The sequence below is a fragment of the Lithobates pipiens genome, unplaced genomic scaffold (assembly GCF_037356315.1).
Source record: "Lithobates pipiens isolate NorthernLeopardFrog02 unplaced genomic scaffold, aLitPip1_a1.2 Scaffold_13, whole genome shotgun sequence".
Taxonomy (NCBI): domain Eukaryota; kingdom Metazoa; phylum Chordata; class Amphibia; order Anura; family Ranidae; genus Lithobates; species Lithobates pipiens.
The window spans coordinates 313059215-313081031 of NW_027507718.1; the positions used below are offsets into that span (position 1 = coordinate 313059215).

At 40.6% G+C, this 21817-nt stretch overlaps 1 long non-coding RNA gene across 2 annotated transcripts in view; it reads right to left on the reverse strand.

Moving 5' to 3' along the window:
• LOC143974999 (uncharacterized) overlaps positions 1–20007 on the reverse strand; it is a 36545-nt gene extending 16538 nt beyond the window's left edge. The window contains exon 1 of one of the 2 annotated variants that reach the window (XR_013272310.1): positions 19920–20007. This is a non-coding gene — a long non-coding RNA (uncharacterized LOC143974999). Of the gene's footprint in view, positions 1–19551; positions 19760–19919 lie in introns of those variants that run through there. The other variant, XR_013272311.1, reaches the window with a different exon arrangement.
• Between the last annotated feature and the right edge of the window lie 1810 nt (positions 20008–21817).

Here is a 21817-nt window from a genome sequence, read left to right on the forward strand (position 1 = left end):
TGAGGGAGAACGCGGCCGCTTCTTAAAGGGGACCTGTACCATCTTTTGCCCACCAGTGCTATTCTGCTGACGTATATCGGCGTGCGCTGGTCGGGAAGCAGTTAAATGGCAGCTATGCCATAATTTCCCACTTTATGACTTGCCATATACCATGTTTGCTAAAATTGGGCCATGGATTTGCTAATGCAAATCTGTGGTCAATTTTAGCTGTATTCCTGAACTCCAGGAAAAACAAAGCCTCATATCTATGGCAGCAGCAAATACCCACCAGCTGACCATTCAACAGGAGAAACTTGTATATTGGCCATTGCTGCTCCTGAGATAAGTCACCTCTTCTTACAGTGGTGTGAAAAAGTGTTTGCCCCCTTCCTCATTTCCTGTTCCTTTGCATGTTTGTCACACTAAAGTGTTTCGGAACATCAAACCAATTTAAACAATAGTCAAGGACAACACAAGTAAACACAAAATGCAATTTGTAAATGAAGGTGTTTATTATTAAAGGTGAAAAAAAATCCAAACCATCATGGCCCTGTGTGAAAAAGTGATTGCCCCCTAAACCTAATAACTGGTTGGGCCACCCTTAGCAGCAACAACTGCAACCAAGCGTTTGCGATAACGTGCAATGAGGCTTTTACAGCGTCCTGGAGGAATTTTGGCCCACTCATCTTTGCAGAATTGTCCTAATTCAGTTACATTAGAGGGTTTTCGAGCGTAAAACTGCCTTTTTAAGGTCATACCACAACATCTCAATAGGATTCAGGTCAGGACTTTGGCTAGGCCACTCCAAAGTCTTCATTTTGTTTTTCTTCAGCCATTCGGTGGTGGACTTGCTGGTGTGTTTAGGATCATTGTCCTGCTGCAGAACCCAAGTTCGTTTCAGCTTGAGTACACGAACAGATGGTCGGACATTCTCCTTCAGGATCTCTTGGTAGACAGCAGAATTCATAGTTCCTTTTATCACGGCAAGTCTTCAAGGTCCTGAAGCAGCAAAACAGCCCCAGACCATCACACTACCACCACCATATTTTACTGTTGGTATAATGTTCTTTTTATGAAATGCAGTGTTCCTTCTACGCCAGATATACTTGGACACACACCTTCCAAAGAGTTCCACTTTTGTCTCATCGGTCCACAGAATGTTGTCCCAAAAGTCTTGGGGATCATCAAGATGTGTTGTGGAGAAATTGAGATGAGCTTTGATGTTCTTTTTGCTCAGCAGTGGTTTTCTCCTTGGAACTCTGCCATGCAGGCCATTTTTGCCCAGTCTTTTCCTGATGGTGGAGGCATGAACGCTGACCTTAACTGAGGCAAGTGAGGCCTGCAGTTCCTTGGACGTTGTTGTGGGGTCTTTTGTTACCTCTTGGATGAGTCGCCGCTGCGCTCTTGGGGTAATTTTGGGCGGCCGGCCACTCCTGGGAAGGTTCACCACTGTTCCATGTCTTCGCCATTTGTGGATAATGGCTCTCACTGTGGTTCGCTGGATTCCCAAAGCTTTGGAAATGGCTTTATAACCCTTTCCAGACTGATAGATCTCAATTACTTTCTTTCTCAATTGTTCCTGAATTTCTTTGGGTCTCGGCATGATGTGTAGCTTTTAAGGATCTTCTGGTGGACCTTACTGTGTCAAGCAGCTCCTATTTAAGTGATGCCTTGATTGTGAACAGGTGTGGCAATAATCAGGCCTGGGTGTGGCTAGAGAAATTGAACTCAGGTGTGGACAACCACAGTTATAGTATGTTTTAACAAGGGGGGCAATCACTTTTTCACACAGGGCCATGATGGTTTGGATTTTTTTTCACCTTTAATAATAAACACCTTCATTTACAAATTGCATTTTGTGTTTACTTGTGTTGTCCTTGACTATTGTTTAAATTGGTTTGATGTTCCGAAACACTTAAGTGTGACAAACATGCAAAGGAACAGGAAATGAGGAAGGGGGCAAACACTTTTTCACACCACTGTATGTCTTCATGCTCATTCTTTATCCACTTTTTATTCATATAAACATGCACACAAGGGTGCAATTAATGGGATTTTTTTTTTTTTATCGCTGTCTGAATCCCTGTCGGAGATTCCCCTAAGGCCTAGTGTACAATTGTGGTTAGGGGGAAGGAGGAGGTGGCAAAATTGGGCCCAGTCTCTACCACCCCCAAACCCCCAAGCAAAAATGAACCCTTCTTTTGTATGTAACCCATTCAAATAAATGGGAGTGACGCACAATCAACCCGCTACCATGTGCAGAGTTTATAAGGGATTAAAACAGGCTTGTCAAATGCCTTCACTGCCTGCCATATGTCCTCTGAAGAGTTATCCAATGTGAATTGCTCTTTGGGGGGGGCAAGAGTAATTGAGGCTTTACTTCCTTATTAACGACGTTGGGTCATACAAATTGCAATCAAAGCCTAGAGGGATTTAAGCCTTGCTCCCCTCTGGTAATACCCATTTAGCCTGGGGTTACACTTAGCAAGACAAAGGCAATGTGCAAATGATAAGAATGCATTTCAACCATAATAATTTATCTCGCTGTCCTGACTAAGAGATAACAATTGGTTGCTATGGGTTACCAAACTTTACATAACATAATTACATTGTATAACTGAACTAAGTTTTTTTCTAAAAAAGCAAAAAGAAAGTGCTTCCATTAGATTAAAATTACCATCAGTGTTTCATAAGTCGATGTGAAAACACTGCTGTTGTTTTGATATCACATTGCTGGCATATTATTCAAATACATGTAAAAATCTGAAAGTTAAGTTGGCAGATGATCCAGTGTATTAGACTATTCTATGATACATTTGTCTGACTTGTGTATGCATTTATTTTATCCGTATTATTTATTGAATGCATCTGATGCCTGAATTATTCATAAGGCAAGCAGACTAAGCTGGGACCCCTGTACTGCTCCCTTGTAGCAGCTGCATGATCAGCTGCAGTTATTGTTTGCATCCGTCAATGAATACTAACCAATAACAATTGGCTAACGCTTGTCATAGCAACTAACTGGATACAATATTAAATTAGGTTTTACCCACTTAAAGTGGCACGAAACTCTACCTTTGGAAATGAAAAAATCTATTCAAGTATCTACTATTAACTGGAAATTGCAGCACCTTCTATTGCTCTCAGTCTCCTCCAAATCTCCAAATTCTTATTTTTTTCTGAAAACATAGACCCTGGAGAACAAAATGGTGGTAGATGCAATTTTTTTATCTTACACAACATTTGCATAGCTATTTATCCCATGCATTTTTTCCAGGAATAAATATACAGGCATACCCCACTTTTAAGTACACAACGGGGTTTATTTACTAAAGCTGGAAAGTACAAAATCAGGCTTCTGCATAGAAACCAATGAGCTTCTAACTCCAGCTTGTTCAAGTAAGCTTTGGTAATAAAACCTTGAAGCTCATTGGTTTCTACGCAGAAGTGAGCCTGATTTTGCACTTCCCAGCTTTAGTAAATAAATCCCATTGTGTACTTAAAAGTGGGGCATGCCTGTACTAAAATGACATTTAGTGCAAATAAACACATTATTATACCCTTTTAAAAAAAATATATAAAGTATGGTTCTATGTTGAGTAAATAGATATCAAACATGTCAAGCCTTAAAATTGTGCATGAAATCGCAATAAACTCTAGTACCCAAACTTGTCTGTAGGCAATGCTTTAAAAGGCTTTACATGTTATCAGTTTAGTGTAATCCATGAAATATGGCTCTGGATTTATTGTTCTCACTAGAGACATTTGGATGTGGGTTTGTACAGGGGTAAGAGGGGCTGCTATGTTTTTATTTTTATTATTAATGTTTTTATTTATTTTTTACCCTTTTTCTGTATTTAACTTTATTGCTATCACAAGGGGGCTAACAAGCCCCCTTAAGCCGCGTACACACGTAGCCGTCTGTCCGACGTACTTAGTCTGGCAGACTTCCAGCCAGACTGTCCGTCGGACTTTCCGAATGGGCTACTTGCCCACACACGGCACTTTTTCAGCGGACTAATACGGCGTACTAAGTCCGCCGTACTATCCGCCCTACTTTTGAAATGAACGGACTCGCCCACACCCGCGGAAAGTCCGCTCATTTCGAGCGGGTCTCCAGGTAGGCGGGGCCCGCGAAGGATACGTCGCTGGCCCCGCCGCCTGGTATGGACTTAAAGGGGAACCCCAACGCCGAAAAAAATCGGCGTGGAGGTCCCCCAGGTCCACATCAGACCCTTGTCCGAGCAAGCTATCCGGCCGGCCAGGAAAGGGGGGGCGAGCGAGCGCCCCCCCCCCCTCCTGAGCCGTACCAGGCCACGCGCCCTCAACATGGGGGGTGCCTTGGCGAAGGGGGGGGGCCGCGCGCCCCCCCACCCCAAAGCACCTTGTCCCCATGTTGATGAGGACAAGGGCCTCTTCCCTACAACACTGGCCGTTGGTTGTAGGGGTCTGCGGGCGGGGGACTTATCGGAATCCGGGAGCCCCCTTTAATAAGGGGGCCCCCGGATACCGGCCCCCCACCCTATGTGAATGAGTATGGGGTACAATGTACCCCTACCCATTCACCTGTAAAATAAAGTACAAAAAAAACACAACACACAAGGGTTAAAATAGTGGGGCCAGCGACGTATCCTTCACGGGCCCCGCCTACCTGGAGACCCGCTCGAAATGAGCGGACTTTTCTCCGGGCGGGAAAAGTCCGTTCATTTCAAAAGTATGGCGGACTGGCATACACACGGCCGGATTGTCCGCCGAAATGCGAGTCCGGCGGTAAGATTGGAGTGTAAAACTACTTTCTAAGTCCGCCGTACTTTCGGGTCAAAAAAGTATGCCGGAGGCTACACACGGGGGATTGTCCGGCGGACTTGAGTTTGCCGGACTTTTCCACACGCTTGTTTGATCGTGTGTACGCGGCATTAGTGACATCATTATGCAGGTGACAGTTCCTCTTTAGACCCCACCATTTTTACCCTTCTCTCCTTTGCAGCTAATCGAGCATGATCAAATCATAAAAACATGGTACCCAAAACTCTTCATAGGCAACGGTTTAAAGGCCTTTACAGGCCATCAGTTTAGAGTTAACTATGAACTATGGCCCAAAAGATACTGCCTCTCATCTCAATACCTTACATGTGTGGCACAATTGATTTTACATGCACATGCTCTCCCCACACTGTGCTATTTTTATGAGGTGTGTACTGGGGTGATGGGGTGCTTTACATTTTTTTAATGATTCTTATTTATTTTAAACAATTATTATTATTATTATTATTATTATTATTTTATTTTTACTTTATTGCAATCACATAGTGAACTTTTCATCCCTCTATGTGATAGCATGGGCAGATGACAGGTCCTCTTTATAGAGACAATAGGGTTCTGTTAGGCTCCCAGTGTCTCCCTTTACTCCAGTACAACTATTTTATTCTATCCTTCTAACATCCCCTGACTAGACAAGGAATGACAACTAAGAGCCCAGAAGTGACATGTCTTCCAAGGTCAATAGTTGCAGGAGGGACTAGGGAAGAAGTTTCCTATGGTCCTGAGATCCTCAGTTAAACAAACTTCTTTGAGAGCCCCACAACAGTGAATGGGCATCTCTAGAGCCACCTAATCACTTTTATCGGAAAGCCCTTCTCTGTCTCCTAAGGCTAATATCAAGCTCATAGATTTAACCACTTGTCCACCATGACATTTATAAATGTACCTTGTAGACAAATGGTTAAAACAAAATTAAACACTTCTATCCTTTACAGCCAAGGTAGCTGCCATCTTAGCTTTTGTTTGACCTACAGTTGCCATAGTGCTGCACATGTGATCAGACATGACACCAGCTATTTGATAGCAGACAAGCAACTGTGACTATAACTGTTTTGGAAAATTATTAAACTGATGTTATTTGATATTTCCATCTAGACAAATGAATGTGGGATAATTCATATTAAACTGGTGGGGGTAATTAATGATATATATATATTTTTTTTTTTTTTTCAAATGGCTCAATAAGGTCTTGTTAGGTCTCTAAAGAAATGAGATCCTCAGGTCCCTGGAAGAGAATACAGTATATACACAATCAAATGAAGGTACATCACTAGAGGTTGCAGAGGGTGTTATCTGCATTGTGGTATACACTGGAGTTGTTCTTTATGTATGTGTTACTCTCAACCTACCATAGCATATGGCATAATATATGGTAGGGGTCTCCAAGCTTTCTAATCAAAGGGCCAGTTTTTTATCCTTCAGACTTTAGGAGGGCTGGTCTGTGGCCAGCGAGAGTGGAAATTTCCCTGGCCTTAGTGTAAACATCACCTCATTTGGTATTAGAAGAATAGTGCCCCATTGTTGGTGTCAGTGGAAGAAATGGTGCTCCTTTGTTGAGGTCAGTTGACAAAATAGTATCTCATATCAATGGGATGAATATACCCCAAGAGCCAGGTAAAGGCAAGCAGGGGGCCGCATCTGGCCCCTGCGCCGCAGTTTGGAGACTCATCTACTTTAAGGTACCTATATGTAAGATGATATTGACTAGAGGCATAATAACTACAATAGCAGACAATGTAGTTTTGCTGTGTTTTTGTTCTAAAGTATTAGCATTGTGTATAACATTTGACAATCCAAAGGAAACATCTAAATCAACCATTTATTTATTTATTTATTTTACAATTTACAGATTGTAAAAATGTCACATTATTTGGTCTTATGCAGATATGAGTATACAAATTCAGTCACCTAATGGTCAAACGGATAAAGCAAATCTTTAAAAAAAAAATACTTAGAAGAAAAAAAGAAATAATGTCATGCTACTCTATTCATTGTTTTTCCTTTGTAAAAAAAAAATCTACATATCATCTGAAAGAAAAAACAAACAAAACACTTCAGGCTGGTGGGAAATTTTGCTTACTAATTGACTTAATCATATGATATTCTAAGTGAGTACTTAGTGAGAATTGCTCTTTGTCTATCATTTTGCGATCTGCAGAGGAAAATATGTTATTATATGTAATTTTAAATATGCAATAAGTTGTTGTGCAATATTTTGTTGTGCTATAGATTAAGTGAGACCACAGTAATAATTTCAATTGGGATTTACAGATGTCTTGTAACCCTTTCACTGCTGGCCCTGATGAAGTGGATTTATCTTTGAAACGTGTTGACTGCAATTTGTTGCCTATGAAATAGGACACTTACTATGAAAATGCAAATAAGGTTCTCATGTTATAATAATTTTTGTGCAATTGAGCATCATTATTTGTCAATATAACTTGTATATTTATGAAAGTGAGGTGATACATTTTTTATAAGTGTGTTCGATATGTATTGCTTCCTGGTTGATACTTTTGAAAGTCCCTTTGTTATGAGGGCTGAATCAATATATATTTTTTTTTTGGAATGGTAGCCCCTAGGATCTACCTTTGTGCCACCACTATCTATATTCAAAGCAACTGGAGATTTGATCATGTTCGCATATGATTAAAGTTCAACGCTGGGCAGAAATGTTTTTTAATATCTATAATTGTACTTTCTTACTTTGAAGAAATGTGGTGTTGCATGCATTAATAATTACTTTGAGGATGAGATATCCATTTTTATTCTACAGCCCTTCTGGCCTGTGCATTCTATCCTCCTGTCCACCAGTCTTGTAACTTCTCAACATCTCAATCGCAAGCTCCACCTGCACACCAAGGATACAACTTCCTGTATATCCCATTGCATTATAGGAAATGTAGTGTATTTTCCCTGCACAAATGTGATATGTGAGAGGACAGAACAAGAGGACTCTTCCTGGCATACGGAAGTATGCTTATTTCAGAGAGGCTTGATGACATCAGCTGAGTCCAGAATCACAAGAAAAGTAATGCCCCGTACACACGATCGGAAAATCGTATGGAAAATACCGCTTTCAAAGCGATCGTATGATAATCGGATCATTCATACAGAGCATTCGAGAGTCGATCAGGACAGTTCATCCAATATTATTCTATCGGACATGCACAAAATTTTTTTTCGTAGGAAGCCAGATTGTACGATTTTCATTTAATCAGCACAGCTATCGTTCGAAAATGCAATACAAATGCATTACAACACATGACATCACTTCCAAATTTTATTTCTGTTGTGCAGAAATTTTCGTGACTTTAGTAAACTCATCAGATTCGATCTGAGATTAGCATGCAATAAAAAACGGATGATCATTCGTCCGATAATCTCATCGTGTGTATGGGGCATTAGGCATTCTGATTTACAATGTGTCATCATTTTATTAAAGCCTGAGGAGAGCATATGCAAGTGCAAACTTAGTAGGATCCTGGAGTTGGGCTTTAAGAATTCCAAAAATCCAGCCACCTGATGTAAAAAAAAAAACATAAAAAATAAATAAAAGAATTACTACTTTTTAAATCTTTTGCACCATTTTTTATTGTTGTTCCTAAAAAAAATCTAATCAAAATCAAATGAAAGAAAAACAAATAAAGTAAAATTACTGCCAAGTTGAATCACAACTTGGCAGTTGTAAGGAAGGAAGAGAGAATATAGAAGTAAAATATATTAGCTTTAGCGTCCTTGTAACTGTAAAAAGTACATAATGTTAAAAGTACATAGGACCATGTTAGTGCAATCATTACAATCGATCAAGGAAAGATATACGACACATTATAAACGTAATTATAAAAGTGAAGAAAAGTATTTTTTGAAAGTCAAACTGAATTCCTTTAACAAGATGGTTAATTAGATAAAAAGCATTATAGGAATTTTGAAAGGCACTTGACACAGAATGTCTCAACAACACTTGTCATAAATGTTACCCACTGATTGATTTTATAAAATAACTTTCATATTGCATTGTAAAATTCTGAAAAAAGTGAAAAAGCTAACATTTTTTAAAGGAAAATTCCACTCAAATCAAAGTAAAGTTAAACTTTAAAGGCATGTAAGCATGTATTAAAAAAAAAATAAAAAAAACATATTTGTCTGGATGCAAACATTATGATCCTTTCAAATAGGCCACATGCCTAATTTACATGTTTTGTCACCAACCACATTACGATTTTCTTTTTAGGCAGAGATCTCATTGGACAATACTCTACTGCTCGACCTATAGGTTAGAACTTAAGACTTTAGAAAAGAAAACCAGGTTGCTGAGATTGGATTAATTTGTAGATAGTAGATATTCGCCAATCACCTATTTGATCTGTAGAACCCAGTCTGATCTACATTGTATTTGTTATCCTCCTTCTACAGTTTATTTATTATTAATTAAAAACAAATGCCCCTTTTCTAGTTACGAATACCAGAGCACCAGATGTAGCAAGAGGACCATAAGTGTGTGGGCTACCTAACATGTTATCACTTGGCAATATGTACCTTTCAGTATTTTTTTACTGAACCAGGCTGCACCACCTCCTGAGATGACAGACTGCAGCCAAAAACCCATCTGGTGTCGTCATGCTTTTGCTCAGATCTTGTATTTCTGGATCAGCCATGTTGGTGAATATATGAAACAAGTCTGAATTGCTTACTCTCTCCTTGATCTTTTTTTTTATTATCTAGGTGGTCATGATGCCTCCCTGCAAGCACTGTTATGCTCTAGCAGACACTCATATTGTTGCATGTAATATCTCCAGTCAAATCACTCGGTCCAGCAGACATGCTCATTGCTCTGATTTATTTCCTGGAAATATAACTCCTACTCCTTGACTGTTTTGGCTCATTCAAAGTGCGAGCTAACACATATTTGGAGTCTGTTCAAACTTATTTGTCTAGGACAATTAATTCATGTCCCAATCAAAGTAGACCAGCGGAAGTAGACCAGTGGACCCCTCCAGCCAACCTTTGGCGTGGCCAGTCCCTAGTACCTAGTACCAGGGTGATTGTGGACCACTGTTTTAGGAGGTAACTGTACCTTTATCTCTCTGGTACTATTTGAAAGATAGAGAGTAGAAATGGGCCAAACACCCCCCTGTTTGGTTCACACCAGAACTCCCTAACAGAGTAAAAGTTCTGACCTGAACAGCGAACTCTGTTGAAGTCTATGGGACCCGAATGTAAATAAAGACTTATATGCAAGTTATTGGCCATAAAAATGGTATGAGGGTCTGGGTATTGTCCTGGGGGACATGTATCAATGCAAAAAAAAAAGATTGTTTTCACAGCAGCAGTGATTTTAATCATGTTTACATAGTACCCCTATCCATTCATCAAAAAAGTGTAAAAATAAATAAAACAGAAGGCAGTTTTTGACAATTCCTTTATTAAAAAAAAAAAAAACGGTGTCCCCGATGTAAATCAATTATCAATTATAACGATGCCACCCCTGGACCAGAAAAAAAAAAGCTCCACCGTCAACTAAGGCAAACCGCTGAATGTCTGGGTTGCCATTTGACAGTTCTTATATAGTTAAGGGCGGCGCCACCTGGCAACGTCACCTGGTGGCACTGTCCCTTGCGACATCACTGACCCAGTATGCGCTGGTCGGTGACTTCACAAGGGATGGTGGTGCCATCAGGTGATGTCCCCAGGTGGCTCAGTCTCTTACCTATATAAGAACTGTTAAACAGTAAGCCAGGCATTTCCTTAGTTGATGGCAAAAACTTTTTGTTCTTTTTTGGGTTCTGGCTGAGGCGGCAGCATCGTGATTGTTATGGATTTACATTTACTTTTTATTTTTACCAAAGGAATTGTCATAAACTGCCTCCGGTTTTTATTTATTTTTACACTTTTTTGGTGATTGGTAGGGGTACTAAGTACCCCATACTCATTCACATAGGAGGGCAGGATCTGGGGGCCCCCTTGCTAACTACTTCAGCCCTGGATGGATTTACCCCCTTCCTGACGGGACATTTTTTGAGCTATGGCACTGTGTCGCTTTAACTGACAAGTGCACGGGCGTGCGATGTTGTGCCCAAATAAAATTGACGTTCTTTTCTTCCCCACAAAAAAAGCTTTCTTTTGGTGGTATTTGATCACCTCAACAAAAAAAGACAGAGAATTTTGAAAAAAATAATATTTTTTACTTTTTGCTATAAGAAATATCCTCACATTTTTCTTTAAAAAACAAATTTCTTCATCAGTTTAGGCCGATATGTATTCTTCTACATGTCTTCTACATATTTTTGGTAAAAAAAAAAATTGCAATAAGCGTTTATTAATTAGTTTGTGCACAAGTTATTGAGCCTTTAAAATAGGGAATAGATTTATGGCATTTTTATTATTTATTTATATATTTATATAAAGTAATGACGGCGATCAGCAATTTTTATTGGGACTGCAAAATTGTGTTGCCAGCAGATCAGACACTTTTGACACTTTTTTGGGACCATTAACATTTATTCAGCGATCAGTGCTATAAAATTGCACTGATTACTGTGTAAATGTCACTGGCAGGGAAGGGGTTAACATTAGGGCCGATCAAGGGGTTAAATGTATTCCCTAGGTGTGTTTCTAACTGTGAGGGGATGGTACTGATTAGAGGAGTACCCAGACCGTTGTTCTTACTTAGTAAGAACAGACGATCTGTCTCTCCTCCCCTGTCAGAACAGGCATTTGTGTGTTTACACACATAAATCCCCATTCTGGCTCTCATGTCGTGGGTGGGCGGCGGTGATTGCTATGGCTCTTAAAGGAGCTGCTGTACGGGTATGGCAACTTGTGCAGCAGTGCCACTTTGCCGAGATATATCAGCGCAAGCTGGGCTGCGAATGATGACTCATTCGTTGTTAAGAACGTGGCAGCCTGCTTCCCAGCCCTGCTCCTTAACAACCAGCTTTGCTCAATCAGGGCTTAGAATGTATTGCGCAGCACGATATTCAGGGTCTAGAAGAGCTTAGGTAATGGGACCACAGTAAAGACAGCTAGGATTTCACATTACCTTAGAATTCCAAATATCATGAGAAAATCTTGTATTTCATGAAATTTCAGGGGGGACTGATTGTTCCCCAATAATCTTGCTCAAAGAATAGTGATTCCACTCCAGCAATGTGGAAGGCAGTGATCAGGAACATATTTTTTTTCCCCACATGCACGTTTTTGTACTACTATGATACAGCAAGTTATAAAGGAGAGGGGGGCCCGGAGATAATGAGATCCCTTTTTTCAAGGTCTGCTATAAGCTGTTTTGCATATAGTAGCTGGGCGAGATTCTTCCACAGCAATGTGAGATCCCGATGTACACCTAGAGGATTCATTTATCTACAGTCATTTAAGCTATAGTTACTCCTGTGAAGCAGCAGTTACCTTCTCAAATCCACAACTGTCAATTCCCTTATCCTTCTTACCAAGCAAATGACATAAAAAAAATACAGGCGTCAATTTTTATTTCCTTTCTCAGACTCCATTCCTACACTGCTATAACTGACAAAAAAGAACATTTAATGCGAAAAGCAAGAACAGTTTTAAAAAATAGATAGAGAAAGAAACTTTCCTTTAGATTTACCAAAAACATATAATATGAAGTCGAAACTAAACATTTTCAATTTTGTATGCAATCAGGCATGCCCTTATACTACATAGTTGAAGGTAAATCTAAAGGAAATTGAACACGAAAATTGTATAATGTATGGCCAGAGATAGAAAGATAGATATATACTGTAGATAGATAGATAGATAGATAGATAGATAGATAGATAGATAGATAGATAGATAGATAGATAGATAGATAGATAGCTCAAATTGAATATAGAAGATACAGTAGATAGAAAGAGAAAATTGAATACAGAAAATAGATAGATAGATAGATAGATAGATAGATAGATAGATAGATAGATAGATAGATAGATAGACATATTGATAATGGATAAATAGATAGATAGATAGATAGATAGATAGATAGATAGATAGATGGACATACATAGATAGATAGATAGATAGATAGATAGATAGATAGATAGATAGATAGATAGATAGATAGATAGAAAGATAGAAAGATAGATAGATAGAAAGAAAGATAGAAAGATAGATAGATAGAAAGATAGATAAATAGATAGAAAGATAGATAGATAGATAGATAGATAGATAGATAGATAGATAGATAGATAGATAGATAGATAGTGGATAGATAGCTAGACAGATAGATAGATAGATAGATAGATAGATAGATAGATAGATAGATAGATAGATAGATAGATAATGGATAGATAGATAGATAGATAGATAGATAGATAGATAGATAGATAGATATATTGATAATGGATAAATAGATAGATAGATAGATAGATAGATAGATAGATAGATAGATAGATAGATAGATCGATAGATAGATAGATCGATAGATAGATAGATAGAATTTTATAAATAAGGTTATAGAGAAAGGCAGACATGAGAAGAATGAAAGGCAGAGATAGGAGGAAAGAAGAGAAGATATAATAACTGTATTTAATGGCAGTTCTTGAAACCCTAGAAAACACCGGATGAATACATATGAATAATTGCTCCGTTGTGAAATGGTCCTGTTCTTAACACCTCTCCTAGTAAATGTGCCTGCAGAGATGATACCTCGTGAAGGATTAAAGTGTGTGGGTATGGCCCCTGAAGGTGGATTCTAATTGAAATATCTATGTTTGTTGTCGCTGCCCCCTGCTTGTCTGATATGTGAACACAGCATGGCTGCTTCACTTCATGTCAAGATTGTTAGGATGGCTGAGCGTTTGCAGCAAGGAAAAGACTGTTGAAGATCCAAACCTCCATTTTACCTCCTATTTCTTGCAAAAACAGAGAGAAAAAGCCTCCTGTTTCCAAGCTCTGTGCACACAGTGTAATAATAAGAGGATTTAGAGTTAGATTGCTTTCAAGTCATTTAAACCACTGCAAGCAGTCAGTTATCCATGCGTAGATAGGTTAACAAACCGTTTTCTTATCACAGGGCATAAAGAACAGCAATTGCATTATCTTATTTGTGGTAATGAATTCACAGAACATTTGGCAGCCTTTGTAATTCCAAGGAAAAAATGATAATGGCATATAAAGCAGCATGGGTGGGTCATTTTAGGCTAACTTTTTTTAAGCACAGAGCAAACCAAATTCAGTACAAGGTAGTTGCAGAACTCGGATCTATAGTGCACAAAAAGGCAGGGCAAACGTTAAGGGCCCATTCATACTAGAATGCAGTGCCTGAAGCCCATGTGTTGTGCCTATTTCCCTCACCGCGTTTTAAATGTACTGCAGTTGCGATCTGCAGCGGATGTCAATTTTAAGTTAACGACACCCCCAAAAAGCTTCCTTGCATCTCACCTACCCTGTCCGGCTCCAGTACCTCCCAGCAGTGAAGGTGGCTTTGCCTCTCTCTCTTGCAGGGAGATCATTGGTTGGCATCTGTGCACCCCAACACAGATGGGGATCATAGGGCAGCTTACCGTGCAATGTCCTATCCCACAATGCACCTGCATCTCCCTTGTCTCCCCCATGAGTGCAGGACAGGCAGGGATCTGTGAGAGCGGCCAAGAGGAAAGATATCCTTGTAAACATAGAAGGCTTCTGTGTTTACAAGTGGCAGTGGTGAGCGGAGGGTGAGAGCCAGAGGTGGCATAATGGAGTTCCACCACGTTCTGGCTGTAAAATAATCCCTGGGTGTGAGGGCCACATGATATAGCCTGACAGGCCGGATTCAGCCCGTAGGATGTCACACAAGTCACAGGCGGTCACACAAGTCACCTAAGCGATCTGAGCTGAAGTTCAGCCCTTTCCTTTCTGTCCATTCAGTGCAGCATGGCTTGCATCTGTGCAGTAGGGAGTCGGCTGTGAAGCTGCCAGGAGTTATAGCCAGCTTCCCAAAACTAGCATTGAGGCAAAGTACTGGAGGAGAAGACCTTCGAAGAACTGGCCCGGTAAGGACTGCATTGGATCCCTGGACTAGCAAGTTTCTGTTTATTAGAAAACAATATCTGCAGTTTTTGTAGCTGCTGACTTTTGTTTTTGGAAACCTGACTGTAGTGCCACTTTAAGATTTGTTTTACCCTCTGTTACAAGGTGTTAAGGGTCGTCCTGATTCCTAGAAGATAATGAATGGATCTTTACAAGTAGAAGATGATGGGGTTAATTTACTACTAGTGAGCTGTGTTCCCTTCAATCATCCAGTCATATGCAAGAAAAATTCATTTTTTTTCTGTTTCATGTGTCCTTCTCCAGAGACAGAATGTCTGAAAGAAAACAGCTTCTGCTTTGTCATCCTTGCTGGCAAACTTTTTTTTTTAAGAAACTGTTCTCTACTTTTTATTACAGACACACACATAAATAAATAAATAAATAAATATATACAGGCATACCCACTTTTAAGTCCACAATGGGGTTTATTTACTGAAGCTGAAAAGTGCAAAATCAGACTCACTTCTGCATAGAAACCAATGAGCTTCTAACCCCAGCATGTTCAATTAAGCTTTGGTAATAAAACCTGGAAGCTCATTGTCATTGGTTTCTATGCCGAAGTGAGTCTGATTTTGCACTTTCCAGCTTTAGTAAATAAACCCCATTGTGTGCTTAAAAGCTGGGGTATACCTGTATATATATATATATATATATATATATATATATATATATATATATATATATATATATATATATATATATATATATATATATATACTGTATGTCAAACTTTTTTTCAACAGACATAAGGGAACTCCCCAGGTCTAATTTGGGGGCAAACATTTGTGCTAGTGTCAGTAATATTACCAAGATGTTAAGTGATTTTGGGTAGTTCTTACTACCACTACTTTAAAAACCAGCTGTCGTGGCAGTGACAAATTCTTAAATAATTATCACAAGTTCTCAAATTAAGAAACTGGCAGAAATTAAGGTCAACTCTGAGCTGGCGTACAAAAGAATGTCAGTAATCAGAATCAGATTGGGTGGTGCCTGTGGTGGAAAACTATCATGTACAGTATGTGATAGTTTCCTGCACAGAGTCCTAACCCCATTCCTGGAGATACCCAGGCCAAAAGCATGTAAACCACGGGATATAGGTGATGTCATTACCCAACTATGGCAATATTTGGAGAAATTACTTGTCACTGGATGCGCTGAGTCTGATGGGGAACTAAAAGACTAGTTCCGCATCCAGACCATTTTTTTGATTGAGTGGCAACACCCAAATCAAGAAAAGTCCCTTGAGGCCTAATGGTGACCTCCAGGGTTAGGGACAGCTGCCTTTCTTCTGAGTAGAGAGGGTTACAAGGCATGGTGGGTGTACTGTAAGATGAAATGGTGAGCGCCAGACACTTTTTGGATGCAAAAAGAGATATATTGTCTCTTGAACAGAACTGGGGGAGAGAGGGTTCGAGCCAGGACACCCTTAAGTAGATTCAACGGCAATTGGCAGACTCAGAGACTTCTATAGGTAGACAGCTACACAGGTGAAGGCCTGCAGTGAGACACCACTTCTGTATAGGTAGGAACGCTGTCTCCTATGGCAACAATCTTGTAGCAGTTACTAACGACAATTGTATTCAACTATTTGCAACACGATCAGTTCCCAGCTTACTCCACTAGCACTCACTGTGGGTCTTCACTCAACGAACTCCCAGTCTTTCACTAGACTTTGGATCCAATAGCCATTGGATTCCCTGAGCTCTTCCACTTCTAGTACTCAATATCTTCCTCAAGTGACACTGCTCCCCTGCTGGGTCCCTGGCTTGGCACTCACAGATACTCTTCAATCGTCACCTCCCCCCCCCCCATTGACACGCTAGGTCCCTGGCTTGGCACCCACTGATGCTCCGCAAGCATCACCTCTGCTGTCCCTGACTTGGCACTTGCTGAGGGTTTCCACTTCTTCACTGTCCCCGACTCGTGAGAAGTCTGCTCTGGTACTGGCCTCAGCTTACTCACAGTGGTCTCCGGTAAACAAGGTGGATGGCCCCTTAGTGGCGACAGATTCCCCAGTTCCACAGTTGGTTCTCCGCCCGGCTGAACTGCTACTTCTGGTTGGACTACAAGCCTGCAGTCCCCACCCTGCACTGCTCTTCTGCGCCCTCAGACAGCCTAGCAGCCAGATGTCACTGGGATAGGCCTCAGGCTTTTTCCCTAGCAGCCCGGGGAAGCATAACAGGTGTTCACCCAGACAGCCATCCTGGTGGCACAGAACCCTGATCACCTAACTCCACCCAAATAGGCTCCCAGCAGGCCAAGAGACTTAAAGAAACCTCTGCCAATTGGCTGAAACACCCCATCCACACATAATCTGTCCTTACTATGTCCTTGTCTTATCTAATGTCACCAGGTACAATGCCACCCAGTGACAGAAGAGAGAAGTGCAGTAATTTAAGATTTAGGGGAAATCAATTAATCTCCTAACAATTGGCCAAAGCAACTATCGCCTGGCTACTAAATTTGATAGCAACCCTGCCTAAACATCAGGGTGCTACATCTATAAAGCACAATCACTGGGACATTACATAAATCAACTGAGAGTTTAATGTAAATTTAACTCTAATTTAAACAGTAGGAGGGGAGGAGGTAGGCATGGACACAGAGCTGACAGGTAGGGAAGGGAGGGGGGGGGGTAGGACAGAGGAGAGCACAGAGGAGAGACAGGAGACACAGCGGATGATGGAGGCATGTAAACTGACCGCTCAGCAGCCATGATATATCGTGTTCAGTTTACAAAGCGGAGGGCAGATATGAACCAGGTTTTTCTGGTGATATAAGGGGTCAAATGACACAGCACAAGCACTGTGCTGTATAACATGGTTTAAAGGAACTGCATTTTTTTTTTAGGTTAACAAACACTTTAAATTGAATAACAAAAGTGTAATATACTGCAGCTTACCAATCCTTAAGCTGGCCATACAATTTTCTTATTAAATTTTCTTTAGATGTACCTTTAACTATGTAATGCATGGGCATGCCTGATTGCATACAAATTGAAAGTGTTTAGGTTTGACCAACTATTATATGGTTTTAGTAAATCTAAAGGAAAGTTGTACAAGAAAATTGGATAATGTATGGCTAGCCTTAGCCCTTGTACACACAGTTGGACATTCCGACGGAAAATGTCTGATCGGACCATTTTGTCGGATAATCCGACTGTGTGTGGGCTCCATCGGACTGTTTCCGTCGGAATATCCGACGGACAAAGTTTTAGAGCTGGGCTATAAAACTTTCCGACAACATGATCTGATCGGACTTTGTCCGATTGTGTGTAGAGAATTCCGAACGGACAAAGTGCCACGCATGCTCAGATCAAATTCCTAGACCAAAGCTATTGGCTACTAGCCTGAACATAGTCCCGTCCTAACGAAATAACGTCATCACGTTACATACGATCGGATTTTCCAACAACTTTGTCCGACCGTGTGTATGCAACACAAGTTTCAGACAAAATCCGACGGATTTTTGTTGTCGGAATGTCCGATCGCGTGTACAAGGACTGCATTTGTTTTCTTTTTTAGACTTTTTTTGTTTTCCTTTTTTTACCTGGTAATCCAACCAGCAACACACTTCCTGTCCTAATGTGTCTCCACTCTGTATGGAAGACTTGACTAATAAATGAAAGACAAACTCAAGCTAGCAATTTATAAGCTGTTACAGCAAACAGTATTTTTTATTTTTGTTACATAAATAAATAAAAGCTGCCTATTGTAAGCACCAGTCAGTGTCAGTGGTACATTTATTTTCCGAACCCTCTAAATGTCACATTTGCTGTACAGCTTGATCTGTAAATAGAGGCGGCAGTAAGTTTTAAAATAACAAACGTATTGGTTAGATCAGCAGGTGAAACAAAGGCAAAAAAAGACTAAAATAGAAAGCGAATGCAGTGCCCACATCTAGGGAATGTAATCTGCATTATGCAACCCTTTTTTTGAATTTTTTTTTTTTTTTGGGAGGGGTTTAATACCGCTTTAAGTTTAAATTCATTCTGTAAACTGAACATGCTCTACGCCTTTAGTAAATTGAGCCCCCAAAATTGGTTTACAGTTGGATGGTGTATGCACTTTTAGTGACAACCCCAATACCTGTTATAGGGATATACACGGATTTAGTGAAATGTGTGAAAAACTGAAATAAACTTTTTTTTTTTTTTTTGTATTAAATTCACAAGTACTATCTATCAGATAATTACCAGCTATCTAGCTGCAACTGATTAAATAACACCTGATGCCAGAACTGTGTTTCTCATACACGAACAGCTTCACATATACAATAGTTCAGCTTGTAAAATATGGAACAAACAAGCATCACTAGAGAGGGATCAGTTGTGTGCGTGCCAGAATATTAGTTTAATGCTGAGAAAAGAGGCCAAGCATTTGCTGGGTCACTTCTGGTATGTGGGTGGACAGCGAGATGGTTGGGTATGGCGCAGATATAACGAGCTTCATCAGTATCATTGCCTCCTGTTACCAGCAGTATTGTGCCTTTCAGCTGAGATCTCAGCTCTCAGCAGAGCGTGAATAAGACTCTTCTCATTTGCCTTTTTTTTTCAGACAGCCTTTAGTGTAATCCCAGCAAGAAGCTGTTAAAACAATGTATCAAACCGCTGATCGATCGTAGAGTTAATTACAGACATGCACAATCAACACCAATGTCGAAAAGGAACAAACAAGAGAAAAAAATAAAAAAAGAAGCTATTTCAAGCACTAATGTACTCACCGACCACGTATTCCCTTGCGCAAAGGCGATGCGATAGTTAAATGCTTACAACAACGGCGATGTAGAAAAACATACATTAAAAAGGGGGGGATTTACTAGCCGTGCAATCAGCCAATGAGCTTCTAGCTGTCATTTTCAAAGCTTAAATGAGTAAGCTGAAGATAGAAGCTGATTGGTTGCTATACACAGCTGTTCCAGATTCTGTCTGCTCCAGTTTTAGTAAATTAGCCCTATTGCATTGTACGTTCCAAGAAAATAATCCATTCTACTGACAGCTGATACAAAAAAAAAAGATCTATGATATTCCTAGGCAGCCCATACATTTTACAGTAAAAAAGAAAGGTGGATTTATAGCTGATAAAGCTCACCTGAACCGATTAATGCATTTACATAAGCCCTAGAGGAAGGCTGGAAGAGAAGCAGCAGTAAAAATGATCTCTAGAATGAAAAATGGAGAAGAATAAAAAAAAAAAAAAAACTGCTGCAGTGAGCTCGTGCGGACGCTAGAGGGCGCTTTTAATCCACGATTGCACGCAAAGTCCTTGCTCTGTGCTCGAGCAGATCCAATGATAATCTCCAATCAATTGAATGTATTGTATGAATTTGGAGCCAATATGAGATAGTCACTAGAGGGAGAAGGCAGAGAAGGGAGATTTCACAGCATATTGCGTTCAGAAAGCGTGACTTTTTTTTAATATCAAGGAATTGATTCAATCTTGTTTACTTAAATGTCGCAATGTCTGTAAATTGTTATCTGAAGTGTCCCCACCGCGCCGCTTTATAATGAAACATCCCCATGGCAATTCCTGGACCTCGGATCGTCACATCGATTATCTACTGCAATCCAAAATAAAGCAGATCTGTCACCGGGCTTCCTTCCAATCAGGTCTGATCGTCAGATGGCAGCATACACACACCCAATCCTCTTCACCCCTCCGCCTGGGGACATTGGACAGAAGAGCTAGCAATTCTAATTGAGACCCAAAGGAATGTGATGATTGCAATGAGTTAATGCAGCTTGTAGAATGGATCCCCTATCCAATGTCTTGTCACATCAACCTATGGTTGCTGGCCCTTAAAGTGACACTAAAGCCCCCCTTTTAACCCTTTACAACTGCCTGTCACATATGTGCGTTGGCAGATGTGGACTTTAATGCCTGCACGCCGCGCTAATATGGGCCTTTATGTGCTGAGAGCTTACTCGCTGCATGCTCTCAGCACATATAGGGCAATGAAACCCAGCGCTATGGTAAGTGTTAGGTGCCTGCAAATTGCCCTGTGAAGGGTTAATCTAATATCACTATCACCAATTATGTGCAACACTCTCGTGCCAGGCTACAGATCATTAGCCAGCGAGACTGGCTTTCGATTATGGGACCACTTAGACCCCTTTCACACTGGGGCCCTGTTAGCGCCAAAGCACCGCTTGTTTTAGCGGCGCTTTAGCGCTGTTTAAGTGGCATTTTTCGGCTGCTATCTGGGTGCTTTTAACCCCAAAGAAAGGGTTAAAACTCCCGTGTTGCGGTGCTTCGAAAGCGGTCTTCAGGCACTTCGGAAACGCTGCCCATTCATTGCAATGGGCAGAGGCATTTTGAGGGCGCTCCCAAACTTCCCCAAAGATGCTGCTTGCAGGACTTTTTCTAACGTCCTGTAAGCACACTGCCCCAGTGTGAAAGCCCCCATTGCAATGAATGGGAGGCAGTTTTCCGGTGCTTTACAGTCGCTATTTCTAGCGCTATAACACCTGAAAAATGGCTCAGTGTGTGAACAGGGTCTTAGACAGTGGTCACATGATTGCTGATCCTTGCCACCTCCCAGGCATTCTGGACTACTTAAAGGAATGCCAGGGTGGGTAGGAAGGAGGTTAAAACAGTTGTAAAGTCATTTTTTTTTTTTTTATTAAAATGAATAAGAGATATTTACTTGCCTGCTATGTGCAGTGGTATTGCACACAGTTGCCCCTTATGCCGCGTACACACGGTCGGAGAATCCGTCGGAATGCGTCTTATTGGACCGTGTCGTCAGATAATCCGACTGTGTGTGGTATGCATCGGACTGATTCCGTCCGAATCTCCGTCGGACCCAATTTTCCAACATGTTGGAAATATTTCCCGACCAACTGGGCCGGTCGGACGTAATCCGATCATGTGTAGAGAATTTTGATTGGACCAAGTGCCACGCATGCTCAGATCAAATTCCTACATCAAAGCTATTGGCTACTAGCCTGAATCTAGTCCCATGGTAACGAAATTACGTCTTCATGTTC